Below are 14,227 nucleotides of genomic sequence, written 5' to 3'. Positions count from 1 at the left end.
GACTCAGCGGGTTTTCTTTCATCCCCATCATCGTTCTCCTCCTCCTCCTCGTCAGACTCGTTCTCCTCGGAGAATGAAGGCCCGAGGGACTCGAGGAGGAGACGGGAGAGGTCCCGCAGGAATAGGTCCCGCAGGAATAGGTCCCGCTCACAATCACGCCAGGAGACGGTCCAGGACCTCCAGAAAAAAGCACAAGAGGAGCCGTTTGTCGAAAGGTGAATGGGTGCGGGTCACGATCCCCCGGAGTCATCTATTCAAAGCTACCGCCGCCCCAAGGACCTCTGGCTGGCTCCCTAGAGCCCCTTCGCCACCCTCGCGGCACGGCTCCTCCAGCAGACCCGATCATCCTCGGAGGTCGTCACACCAGGTCTCGGTAGACAAGCATAAGTCCGCGAAGGCTCCGGCTCCATCCGCCCAGCGGAGTATCAAAATTCCTTATTACATGTAATAAACATTACCTTAAAATAATTTATTTAGCCTGATTATCCAGACTGATAAGGAGGGAACTGGAGGAACTGGAAGAATTAACCTGTATATGAGTAGGTGGTAATTACATTGATTAAATCGAGAGTAAATACTGAACCTAAACAATTATCGCCTGATACAAAGAGGACTGCAATCAGAAAGGCCAAGAAGAGATTTGAAAGAGTCCATACAGTGATTGGTAGAAGAATCGCTTGGAAGAACGAAAGACTTTCGTCCGACAACCTCTCCAAGAAAACAATGAAATGTCTTGGATTATAGCATTGTACTGACTATGATGCGAAAGGTACTGAGAGAAAACGGACTACTCATCGCTAAAGGGTAGTCAGAAATCAACACCTTCAAAAAAGTGCCAGACAACTTCTCGCCGAACTACTTCCTCGTACAAGAACGAGACCGAGAGACAGGCAACATAAAAAACAAAATCACTGCTGAATACTATTAGAGCTGAACAAAATCTTGCAAAGAAAATGAGGAGGGCAAAAGACTTGAAGGAGCCACCATAAAGAAAATTTGGCCCGTTGGGGAAAACAGAAATCTTCATAACCCCACAGTAGATAAGACAAGCAGTCAAGAGCCGTTCTCGAGCTGGGCATTAAGAGAAGTCTTTTGTTGCAGCAAAGACTTCAATCGAGAAAGGAAAGAAATAAGGGAAACCTAAATGTCTGGTCACACACAATCGCTATTGCCCAACAGCCTAAAAGAAGGGAGCGCACAAAGTTTGTATCGGAACAGTCGCTAGAACAGTCTTAATCTTTAAAAGCGGTGACCAAAAAAAAGAGTAGCGAAAGCCAAAACACTCCTGAGAATGACATAAAGGAAGGAAAGGCATAGTTGGCAACTCTGTCTCCCAGACTCAAACCATCTCGCTGGTAGTGTTAGGTGAAGGGGGAACTTCACACAGATTAAGGTCGCAAGCACTGACTGGGTAGAATACCTGTGGCCTACCAGAAGATGCTTTTGTGAAAAAAAAAAAAAGTGAAGGAACAGGTAGAATGCGACTTCATGTGCATGAAGTGAGTGCCTAGAATGATGAAATCTTGCACTCCCATCCGACCAGAATTTTGTGTAGTTTACCCTACTCCCGTTTTCTATGCGGGGCATCTCTGGCGGAGTGATACGCGCCCAGAGACGACCCGGGGTCAGAGAGCATGCTTACTCAGGTCTCGCTCTCTAGTAAGTTTTGTCAGATAGGTTTCTATCAAGTCCTGTAAGGCAGTCGGGGTAGGATGGGCGGGCCATAACCCAAAAGTAGTTCGAGGTAAGTACTGTTAGGAAAAATACAAATTACTTAAAATTTGTGATTTGTTCCAACACAAAGTACTTACCTCGAACTACTTTCTTAGGAGACTTATACCTTAGGTGGGAGTTTACCACAGGACCCAGAGACCGTGATGAGGAGAGAAAAGGGGGGAAACCTAGATAGGAGGCTAGGTTCTGGTGACCCTTCAAGAGAAAACACGAGAAAATAGGGAAAACTACCCAAAAAACTATCTTAGTGTCTAAGTAACTCACCTCTGTAAACATCTTCGGAGACATATCCATTCACTGACGATGTAAATTCTGGCAGTTAAAGGGTTTTAGTGTCATTTCAGGGAGGGTAATAAGGGACTAGGGGGGTAAGGAAGGAACCTGTCTCTCTTGGACTTACTGCACGTGGTTACCCTGGGGCTACACCTTTAAATCTTAAAATCTTTTGAAGCGCTGAAATGACGGGACCGAGAGAGAATCCGGCCAAGGACCTCCTCGAACATTCCTTCTAGTAGTGAGCTGTGAAGGTTGACTGATTGGCCCAAGTACCTGCCCGTAGGATTTGCCCGACTGCCATGTTCTTTTCAAAGGCCAACGAAATACTCAGTCCTCTGATGTCGTGGGGTCTAGGCTTACCCGGAATAGGCATCCCTGCACTACTGTAGGCTCATGATCACTTGCCGTAGCCAGAAGGAGATCGTGTTTTTGGAGACTGGTTTCTTCACTAAACCTGAAGAAACGAACAGATTCTTGATTTCGGGTCTAAGCCTGACTGTCTTCTCCTAGTACTTCCGTACTGCTCTGACAGGGCACAGCCACAAGTCCTTCGGGTTGTCTGTACGTGGAATTGCCGGCATCGAGAAGCCTTCGAACTTGGGATCCCAGACTGCGGGTTCTGGGTCTTGGCCACGAAGGACGGTACGAACTTGAAGGTAGCTTCACGCCAGCCCTTCGAGTGCGACACCTCGTATGAAAGTCCATGCAGCTCCCCTACCCGTTTTGCCAATGCCAGTGCTAACAGAAAAACTGTCTTGAGGGTGAGCTCCTTGTCTAAGGTGTCCTTTAGGGGTTCGAAGGGAGGTTCCGTCAACATCTTCAGGACCCTAGCTACGTCCCATTGGGGCAACCTCAACATCTTCAGGACCCTAGCTATGTCCCATTGGGGCACTCTAACCGCTTGAGGATGGCATGATTGCTCTTAGCTCCTGATGAGCATCGAGATGTGTCTGGAGGAACTTAGGTCGATGCCCTTCAGGAGGAAGACCTGTCCTAGGGCGGCTCGGACTCCTTTAATGGCTGGAATAGACATATTTACCTCGTCCCTGAGATAGACTAAGAAGTCAGCTATCTCCGGGATGGAGGCTTTCAACGGCTTTGTGTTCTTTAGGACGCACCACTTCGTGAAGGTCGCCCATTTAGCCTGGTACGCCGCGGCTGACTACAGTCTCAGGTAACCCGACATCCTCTTTGCGGTCTTCGCCGAACACCCTTCCTTCCTCAGGAGACGCTCGATAACCTCCACGCGTGAAGGCTGAGGGACCGAGGGTTTTCGTGGAACCTTTGAAAGTGTGGTTGCCGGGGAAGGTCTGACCTGTCCGGAAGGGGCTAAGGTGGAAGGCGCGCCAGTTCCTTTAGCTCCGCGAACCACTCTCTCCGGCCACCAGGGCTCTACCAAAGTCATCCACAGGTTGTCCGCTCGCCTCACCCTGTTGATGACTTGTCTGAGCATTCCGAAGGGAGGGAAGGCGTAAACGTCGAGGTTGTCCCAAGGATGCTGGAAGGCGTCCTCGAACGCCGCTCCTGGGTCTGGCACTGGAGAACAAAACACGGGGAGCTGTGCGTTCAGTCTGGTGGCGAAGAGGTCTATTACTGGCGAGCCCCACTTCTGAATCAGAGTCTTGGCCACTTTAGGGTGCAGGGACCACTCTGACCCCACCACTTGACCCATTCTGCTGAGGCCGTCAGCCAGGACGTTCCTCTTCCTTGGAATGAACCTGGCCGAGATCCTGATCTGCTCCCTTTTGGCCCATTCCAGGAACTCCAACGTGAGGCCGCACAACTCCCTCGATTTTAGTCCTCCTTGCTTCTTTATGTAGGCCACCACCGTGGCGTTGTCGCACATCAGTGCCACGGTGTTTCCCTGGAGCTTCTGAACGAACTCTAGGCATGCCCTTTGCACTGTCATCATTTCCAGCACATTGATGTGAAGGTTCTTCACCTTGGTTCCCCATCTTCCTCTCGCTGTGCTGTCGAGGAGATGAGCATCCCAACCCTCCTTTGATGCGTCCGTAAACAGGAGCATCTCCGGAGGATCGGCCGCAAAGGGCATCCCCTTGAGGGTGTTCGAAGTGTCGTGCCACCACTCGAGGACCTCCTTCGTTTCCGGGGACATCAGGATCTCCTTGAGCGGGGAGTCTCTCTGGTTCCAGGCCTCCTTGAGGTTCCACTGTACTCCTCTGAGTTTGAGTCTTCCCTGTGGGACTAACTTCTCCAATGACACGAGGTGACCTATTAGTCTCTGCCAGTCCTTGGCTCTCCTGGGCTGACCCGACAGGAAGGGCCATACGATCTGACTCAGGTTGTCCAGTCTTTCTGCAGAAGGGAATGCTCTCGCCAACCCGGAGTCCAGGACCATCCCGAGGTAGGTCATCCTGGTGGAGGGTATCAATTGGGACTTCTTCAGGTTGTTGGTGATACCCAGGACGTTGCAGAACTGTAGGAGCTTTGCGCCTTGCCCCCTCAGTGCTTCCTCTGAGGCTGTAAGCAACAACCAGTCGTCCAGGTACCGAATCAGGCTTATGCCCTGTTCGTGTGCCCAGGCTGAGACTATCGTGAAGATCCTCGCGAAGACCTGAGGGGCTGTGGACAGACCGAAGCAGAGGGTCTTGAACTGTAACGTTTGGGTACCCTCATTTCACCCTTAGGTACTTCCTGCTGGAGGGTGGTCAGGGACCTGGAAGTATGCGTCTTTGAGGTCTATGAACATCATGAAGTCTCCTTCCCTCAAGGCCGCTAGGACCGACTTCGGAGTGTCCATCTTGAAGTCGGTCTTGCACACTAACTTGTTGAGGGCCGAGAGGTCTATGACCGGTCTCCAGCCCCCTGTCGCCTTCTCCACCAGGAAGAGTCTGCTGTAGAACCCTGGACCTGGGTTCTTGACTGGTTCCATTGCCCCTTTCGCCAGCATAGCAGAAACCTCTTCTTGCAGGGCCGTCCTTCTCAAGGGGTCCTTCGGTGCCAACCATTCCGCCTGTAGATCTGATATCAGAGGGGGGGGTACACCAGGAAGGGCAACCTGTACCCTTCTTTCAGGTATGTCACAGTCCACTGGTTCGATCCGTGGTCCCGCCATGCTTGCCAAGAATGTTTGGGGCATCCCCCACCTGAGGCTTCGGCAGGAGTAGGGGGCCTCTCTACCTATCTCCTTCGAGAGGCGCGGCCCGAACAACCTCTTCTGGCGGCTGAATAGGAGGGAATAATTGCTGACTGCGCAGCCGACGTTCTCCTACGGGAGGGCTGCGAAGTTTGCTGCCAGGATGCAGTAGGAGCGTCTCTCCTGGGCTGGTTAGGTGAGGCGCGAGGAGTGAGAGGGACGTCAGACGGAGCTCTTCTATGGGTAGGTCTTCTTGCTGGCGGGGGCCTGGGTTACGCCACACCCTTTAGTTTCCTCATCCTCTCCACCGTCTCTTCCACTTCCTTGAGGGGGAAAACAGACTCGTCCCACAGTGGAAGGCTCCTCAGGGTCCTCACTTCCCTGTCGGGGAGCCTCCTTACAAACCTGCTGAGCACTCTCTCTCTTCCTCAGAATCCAGTTGGCGGTTTGTATTATCGACTGATGGGAAAGGAACTTCAGGGCCTTACCTCCCAAGCTAATCAGCTCCTTCAGCAAGGCCTGATTTTCCGGAATTGCGAGGTCATGCGCGGACTGGAATCCTACCAGCGTGGAGGCCCACCAATCCAGCCACGATGATACGTGGATCAAGTCCCTAGACAGCTCCTCCATCATGGCAGTCTCTGCGGTGGAGAAACAAACCGGTGCCGTGGTAGCCCTCTCCTCTGCTGCACCCTGTCCCAAGATGGCGACTGCTGGTTCGACTGCGCAGGCCCCCCGCGCGGTGTCCTTCCGGGAGGTAGAACCGGGACTGCGTCTTCAGGCCCTGGAGAAGTCTAGACGCGCTCTGGTTCTTGGGGGCTTCAGCACGGTTGGCCACGACCTTGCTAACGTGCGCCAATCCCAGCTTCACATCCCTTGCCAAAGGGAGGACTAGCGAGGGCCTCTGCTGTACAGGCACATCCACCAACCTGTTGAGGCTCGAGAGCCAGACCTCGTCAGTAGAGGGCTCCGGTTCGTCCAGCCTATGGTGCCGCCGGATAAGGCCTATCACCCTCCTGTATGCGGAAACCTCCACTGGTGAACCTTCTTCCCCGTCTTCTACCTTCTCCGATGGGGGCCTCAGTTCTCGTGACGAAGGACCTCCGACGGGGGGAGCCGCACGGGAAGGAGGCATCCTCCTGGAGTGGTTCAATTCCCTCGCTTCAGGCAGTAGGACGGACATCGCCGCTGGAACGGGGGCCTCCGTCCTGGTCCTATCTCTTCTTCAGACGGTCCATGGGTCTGCGGGCTTGCCCGTCGAGGAAAGGTGTTTCTCCCGTTCTGGACAACTCATTGTAGATCTCGAGGCCGGGACGCGGCTGCCAGACCAAAGGGGCGACTCTCCCCGCTGGGCGGGTGGAGTTGGAACCTTTGCGGACTTATGCCTGTCCCTTGGTGCCTGATGAGACGAGTCCCTCCGTTGGTCATACCTCCTTTTGTCGACAAAGCCTACAGATGCGCGGGGGCTGGGGCGCCATCCCGAGACTGCTGCAACCCCCAGGAGTTGGCTACGGGGAATGGAGACTCGCACCCACTCCTCTTCAGGCAAAAGACTTCTCCTGAACTTCCTCCTGGGGGATCTGGAACGTCTCCTCCCGTGGCGAGAGCGTGAATGGGAGCGCGATCGAGATCTTCTCCTGCGGGACCTATCTCATGGTCTCCTATGGTCTTTCGGGGCTCCGTCTTCCAACGAGTAGGAGGAGGTCTCGACCGAGGAGCCCGAAGACCTGTAGGATCTCGTTGGAGGGCCTGAATCGTGCCGCGTTGCTGGTGGTTCTGCATGGGGTTCGGCCAGCGACGAAGGCTCCATGAAGTCCACTGGGAATGTAGCTGAAGGCGTTGGAGGGGAGCGGGGGAGCTCCTCGCTGGGGAACCAGGTCTGAAACTCCTCTTCTGTCCTCAGGGGCGATCTGAAGGGCGTCTCCGGAGGCGCTCACCCGAGGGTGTCTGATGACGGTGAGTCATCCTTCTCGGCGGCACCCTCGGCTGCTGACGCACCTGAAAAACCTGCCCACGAGACGGGAGAAGAGACTGTTGCCGTCTTACCCCACATCGGATCGTCCGAAGAGACGGGACCTGCTTTCACCAGGGCTCCGTCCTCCGGATACACCCCCCCCCACCTCAGGTCCCCCACTTGCCTGGACCGAAGACATAATCCCACTGTCAGGTAAATCAGACTCCTGGGGAAGGGCCACAGGCCGCTTCCCCGCAACAGACTTATCTCAACCCCTACTCTGGGTAGGGGAAGACGGCAGAGAGAGACCGTCTGACGGGACGCCGGGCGAAGCGAGGGGCGAAGAGACGCTGGACTTCCTAAGGGACCGTCAAGAGGCCTTCTTCTTCTTAGTGCCGTACCGCACCCACTGCACTTCATTCCAGGATTCACACTACGGACACGTGGCTGTAGGCAACACACTGCCCCTAAACGACGAACACAAGGAGTGCGGGTCAACTTCGGGCATAGAGAATAAAGCGGCACACTATTTTCCGGCCACAGGCCCACGGCAACGACAGGGATGCTCCATAACGAACTAGTAATACACCACGAGACACAGGAACACAAAGGGAAAGGATAGGGAAACACAAAGGGACCACGTGAGACACAAAAGGGTTCGGGGACACAAAGGGTCGCACTGGGTTAAGAGAGAGCGTACGCCGACGCGACCAGAAACTTACTGGAGAGCGAGACCTGAGCAAGCATGCTCTCTGACCCCAGGTCATCTCTGGGCGCATATCACTCCGCCAGAGATGCCCCGCATAGAAAACGGGAGTAGGGTAAACTACACAAAATTCTATTCGGATGGGAGGAGATCCCAGATACTCCTAAGAAAGTAGTTCGAGGCAAGTACTTCGTGTTGGAACAAACAGAATTTCACACTGACCAGCTCAAAACCTTGCTCTGACATTAAAGTGTTCAGGATAGACAATTCTTTGAAAATCTAGGAAATGTTAATTTCCTATGCCAACTCTAAATAATTGTTAAACGACTGGATTTGGGTAATTATGCCTGTTGCCATCCCATTACCATCATTGACTAAAATGACACTGCCATATGCCAATACAGACAGCCGGCAGGTGTGGTAAACGGATGTTGGAATTAAGAGGCCTGGTGTAGACCTTTTTATTTGGCCTACCCAATTGGGCACTTTTCGTATTAAAACAATGTATTTACCTGTTGAGAGTATGAAATGAAAAAAAAATTCCAACTCTTATTTATTACATGAATCTTAAAAATTTCATTATATATTTCCTGAATTTCAAGGTAATACATAATATACAATTTTATTTTTTCATACAATGACTAATTAAGCACAAACTTAGATAATTTTCTATCAAAACTTCTGGAATAACATAACAACGAAATAACTATAGTATACTATAATAAATGGAATTTAACAAAAACTTACCTTGCACAAATGAGCATGAAGTATATCCTAAAACGTTCCTATGTCTAAGGATTCAAACAGCAAAGGAATATATACATACAGTACTGGGTATGCAATACAAGTAATGTGATTTGTTATCAAAGTACACACACTCTCCAAACATGGTTGCCAGTCTCTACCTTATCACTGTTGTTAATACGACAAACTTACATCAACAAATTGTGCTTATCCCAACAGTACACAGTAACATAAGAGAGAATGCATTTGTCTGAAATAACCAACATCATAGCCTCATTCACTTTCATATATTTCTCTAGCCATGGAAAATTAACAATATAAACTTAACCTTCAACATAAATTATTTTAAATTATTATAAAATAAGAAACCAAAAAACATTTTAGCAATTAACATTTTTCAATTTTCCCAATTTCATAAATAATATTCACCAGCCATAAGGGTTAAATACCATGGACAAAACATATGAATTATATATCTTGAATTTATCAATAATGAAATGACAATTTGGAAATTATTTATATTTTTCCTAACTAGACGAACCTGGAGCTCTTAACAGTGGAGATATGTTTCGACTATCACTGAAATATATTTCCACTGTAAAGAGCGTAAGGGTTTGCATATAGTGCCAGAACAAAAAAAATTCAGGATACAAAGGCATATGAATGATATATCTTGAATTTATCAATAATAAAAGATAATTTAAGATACAAACATGGCTCACTCAAATTGATATAAACACGGGTAATTCAATTTTAAATTTCGAATAATCTCAGGACTACCATGAAGCTTGACAATTGTCTGACAAAGTAGGAAAACTATCAGCTAAGCAACCTTTTATAGCAATCTTGGAACAACATAAATTAGGTAAGCATTAACCCTAGAGACTGAAGTCTAAAAATGGTACTACACACATCAAACTCCTAAATTATCAATTTGTCTACCGAACACGATTTTATTAACCATGAGTCGTGTAGATCCATCTTTATGTGCGTACAGTAAAATTAATACTACTAAACAGCAATAGCCAACACATAAAATTGAAAAAATGCCCAATCTGACAATCTAAATTCTTAATCCATTTACCTTTAAAGTAATAACTAATGCAAAAGTTGCCCATAGAATTAACAATCCTAAATTTGGTAGCCACAAAAGGAAGACATTACCCTTGCTTTTGATAAGGTGTAATGTTTCTTTAACAAATTCTTAAAAAAAAAAAATGCCAAAATTTAATCTATGTAAATTTGATTAACAAGACAACACTATTGGGACTCTTTTGCATTTAAAGGAGGAAAGTACTAATTTAAATAGATTATGCATTTGATTTTTCTGTATGCCAATAGCCGAGGTAAATGCTGCATTTCCAAAACAAATTACAGCACATTACAAGTAATCTGTAATACTTTCTATTAATGCAAGGTATCTTAAAGTGTATAAATGATATCCAGTACTTCTGGCTATTCATCAGCCTGAGATAGGAGAGAGACTGGGACAGCAAGATGTAGCAAATAACACATGGCAGTGATTCCAACACTTGACTAAACAATAATGTACTAAATTCAAAAGAAAGACTAATTTTTTAATGAAACATGGGTAAGAAGGGGAAAATTATTACCTCCACAAACACCAACCTAGATGGATACACTTGTTCTCTTATTAATAACATTAATACAAACTATTTTCAATAGAAATTATCTCCTATTCTTTGCAAGACAAATCCTTATATCCAAATAAATATGTCAACTTTACAACTTTTCTTTTTGATTGAGGTTTCTGTACTTATGGAGATACTCTTCAAGAGTTGCACAACTGTCATATCACTGTCAATGAAAATTAACTGGAAAGCTTTGACATATCAAAGAAGAACCAGTTGAAGTTTACTGATAATGATACTGGAGGGATAATGCAAACAGCAAAACCTTCCTTCTACAATGGATTTTTATATTTTATTAGAAAATGTGAAGATGCAACATCAGACAAGAAATGGTTTCTAATAAGTTAGAAAATAATGGGGGATGGGCATTATGTAAAATCGCATGTTAAAGTAATTACTACTGATAGCATCAATGAGGATGAATGATTGGTTCCCAAAAGGTCAACTATAATTGCACTTTACTTTTAAGAGATTAATCATTTTCTTTGAGATATTAACCTACTTTAGTGCAATTTTTTCAAGCTTTTAGAGACAAAAACTATGAAAAATATGGTCATTTACAATTTCCTAACATGCACAGCAACCTTAAAGGATTAGATGTAATCTACGGTTTATTATGTATATGAAAAGGGAAGAGGATAAGAGATACCATGCTTAAGTGCACTCTAAAATTATCAACTGTGGATATAGGAAAAATAAGTTCATTTTGTATTGTAGTTTTCAGCTTAGTCCAGTTTGTGATTTTACTATTACCATTACTTTCTTGCAGACAATATGAGAAGCTGGATGGATCTAATAAGTTGAAAATGGGCATCATGTCTGCCTAAGAGAATAATTAATTGCCAATAGCTTAATGCACAAACAATTTAAGTTTTAAACATGAGGGTAAATCATATTGCAAAGGGAAAGTATTACAATTATAAAGACCATAACTTATTTTATAACAAGAAAACCACTTGAACTCTCTGAAGGAAGAGATAAGCAAAGGTGAAAAATTGTCTTGTTAGTAAGAACTTTCATTATAAAGCTAAATGTATATTTATAGCCATGTGGAGGATTTATGTATGTTCCTTAATAAAGAACAAAATAAGATTACTAAAGCTACTAAACCTTACATAGTGTCTCAGATGCCCTACCCTTTAGGCAATATAATGATTATTACCTCTATAAAATGTTCAGAATTACTTTGACCCATTCCTGTGCTCATCCTATTCTACCTAAATCGAGATCATTTAAGGGTATTGAAATACTGTATACAAAACACCACCTGACATTATTATGGTAAAGGGACTAAATACCTGATATCCATATTTTGAAGGTTGCTGAAGTGTACTTAAAACTTCAGCGACTCAAAAAATAAAAAAAAATTCAACATGGAAGGATACAAACAAGATTTTCCCTTGAGTAGTCACTGGATAAGATATACTATTATCAAAAGTTAACCTCAATACACACACCCCATATTTTCTACAAAAAATTGAGTGTACTGATTACAATCACATAACGTGCTTCCCCTAACTCAATTCTTCCTTTCCAAAGTTCTACTTATAATGAAACATTGCCTGCGCTACCTTGATCTGGCTCCTTCAATATTTCTAACAAAAGCCATTCAAATTGACCATCACAACACTCACAGGTTTTCATCTAACACTGCAATAGTTACAAAATTTTACTTGTATAGCAATTTGCAAGTATGAAACCACATCTAGTAAAGAGATCTTTGGTGCTAATAGAATTAAACTACTATACCATCAAAGGCTGAAATTACTCTACAGTGTAGGCTAACTCAATCGACAGTATAAAGCTATATCTTTCAATTATAAAAGCTCCACACATTAAAAAACATATATTTTGTGACAAAACAAAAACATTATGTATATGTCTGTGACTTAAAGTATGAAATAAACAGAACATGGAAAACTTTTCCCATTGCAAACAGTAATCATAAATGGATTTTATAGAAAAGTTTACATGTTAAACTTATCAGACAACATCCTGTTAGGATGAGTGCTCACAAAATTACCTCTTCAACATCAATGTGCCAAAAATATGTTTTGAATTGAATTACCTGACAAAAACAAAAATTAGGGAATAATGTACAATAACATTATCCTCTCACCAACATGGAAAGTACTGCACTGCACTATTTAATTTTTTTTCATGATTAAAAGTTTACTGATGGTAAAAAAAAAATTTAATATGCTGCTACAGAATAGCATTTAATTTCTGATACTCTGTATACAGCAATTTATTATGGTTCCTGTTTTAATGAAATGCTACAACTTCTTTGATGACCTGGTTACTAAATTTAGTTCCATGCTTTACATGGCAGTATGATATTTTCTAACACTACACATACCATATTCATCTCTTATAACAACACTTGAAAGAACATTGATAGATAACTATCATATTATCAATAGAATAAACAAGAAATAATCATATAGTAAACTATATCACTTGTCAATAAAGCACCACAGAAAACCAATCAAAATACAACAGATTAGTTTAACAAAAAAAATACATAAACTTTCAAATAATATAGCAAAAAAATAAAACAATTACTGTAAGTACATAATTAAATAAGGTTATATAATACTAAGGTATTCTTTATTTACTTTGTTTTCACACGCTGTGCAATATCACACTGTCATAAACCTTTAACGCTCGTGTATAATTCCCCTTGGGTTGTTTCCAAATAAATACTGCAGTAAAGTCCTAACATGTGCTTTCTACAAAAAATAAATTGAAACATACTGTAAATTCAATTACTGATTAATTCAGTAAATTCTTCAACTGAATAGTTTAGTACTTGTGTAGAAGCTACACCTGTAAAAAATGTCTCCAATTTTACCCTCAAAGTTTTCACTGAACCTGCAAGTCAGTAGAATCATTTATTAAAAAAGCTAGCACAATAAGACTTTACATCTCTAAACATCTGTCAACTTTCATTATAATGCACTCCCAGTCAAACGAGCCCAACAAGCCTTACCTAAACCTTACCTATGATAGTATCCTGAACAATCGAGGCATAAGCGTACATCTTTTACCTAATGATGGCATATATCACATGGATAATAACATAATCTCACATGCAAAAAAATCTTCAAATCACAACTAAGCTGAAAGGAAAAAGAAAATTCCCAAAGCAATAGCTTGCTCTACGACAATGGAGTTACAAAGCAAAAAAAAAAGAAAGAAAAAAGAAATTTAACCTTCCTGCACATAATTGTATGGTTGTTAAACTGGGGCTGTGTTACACAGAGATGTTAAAAACCATAGATCAATGACCCCCTACAAGACGTTACACATGAAAGTCATATTTCTCACAGTTCTCCCAGCAAAACATGATCCTCAGGCTATATTAAAGATATACTCACCTAAATACTAATTAAAAATTTACTCTATCTCCCAAAACAGTCTGACCATCATATCAACGGGCCTCAAAACCATAAGATATAAAACTTTCCTCATAGGGATTCTTTTATGCTTTTTACCATCTGCCGAGTTGAGCGATCCAAGTCGTACAGCCTCTTTAATCGGGAGAGATATCTTGTACTATTTTGAGGCTTTTATCCAATTACCATAGGTAGTGGCATCTGTTGAATATTAAAATTTGATTAAGGAAATTGTTTTTAAGACATCAAGAGTTTGTACTATCCCAATAAAAATTATAACAAGATATATTTTTGGCTTGCACATATTTTTTTTTTTTTATAAAAATTTAATTCTGGAAATTTAAATGTTTTCAATGTAAATTACATAATCTTGGAGGTAAAATTTTGGAGTTTTCAGCATTTAATATTTTGTCCATTTGTTGAATATCAAAGGAAAATCTGAAGAACCTGTCTTCGTTCAGAAGCTCAGTAAGCCCCAGAGACAATATATATAATAGGGCATTGCAGCATCGACATGCTTTAAGGTTTTTTTTACCCTGTCAGCCCAGAGAAAATAGTGACGGAGAGACAGAAATTGAATGTGTTTGAGATGAAATGTCTAAGGAGTATGGCTGGTGTATCTCAAGTAGATAGGGTTAGGAATGAAGTAGTGAGTGTGAGAACAGG

At 43.9% G+C, this 14,227-nt stretch overlaps 1 protein-coding gene across 1 annotated transcript in view; it reads right to left on the bottom strand.

The window, feature by feature from the left end:
• Window positions 1-8,307: 8,307 nt before the first annotated feature.
• Window positions 8,308-14,227, bottom strand: part of LOC137621460 (core histone macro-H2A.1-like) — a 69,458-nt gene continuing 63,538 nt past the window's right edge. The window contains exon 9 of the mRNA XM_068351784.1: window positions 8,308-13,762. The gene's annotated coding sequence lies outside the window, so the exon portion shown is untranslated. The remainder of the gene's footprint in view (window positions 13,763-14,227) is intronic.

This window comes from Palaemon carinicauda, chromosome 28 (assembly GCF_036898095.1).
Source record: "Palaemon carinicauda isolate YSFRI2023 chromosome 28, ASM3689809v2, whole genome shotgun sequence".
In the NCBI taxonomy this organism is placed as follows: Eukaryota; Metazoa; Arthropoda; class Malacostraca; order Decapoda; family Palaemonidae; genus Palaemon; species Palaemon carinicauda.
Note: the sequence above shows the minus strand (reverse complement) of the source record. Positions and strands in the feature narration are given on the sequence as shown.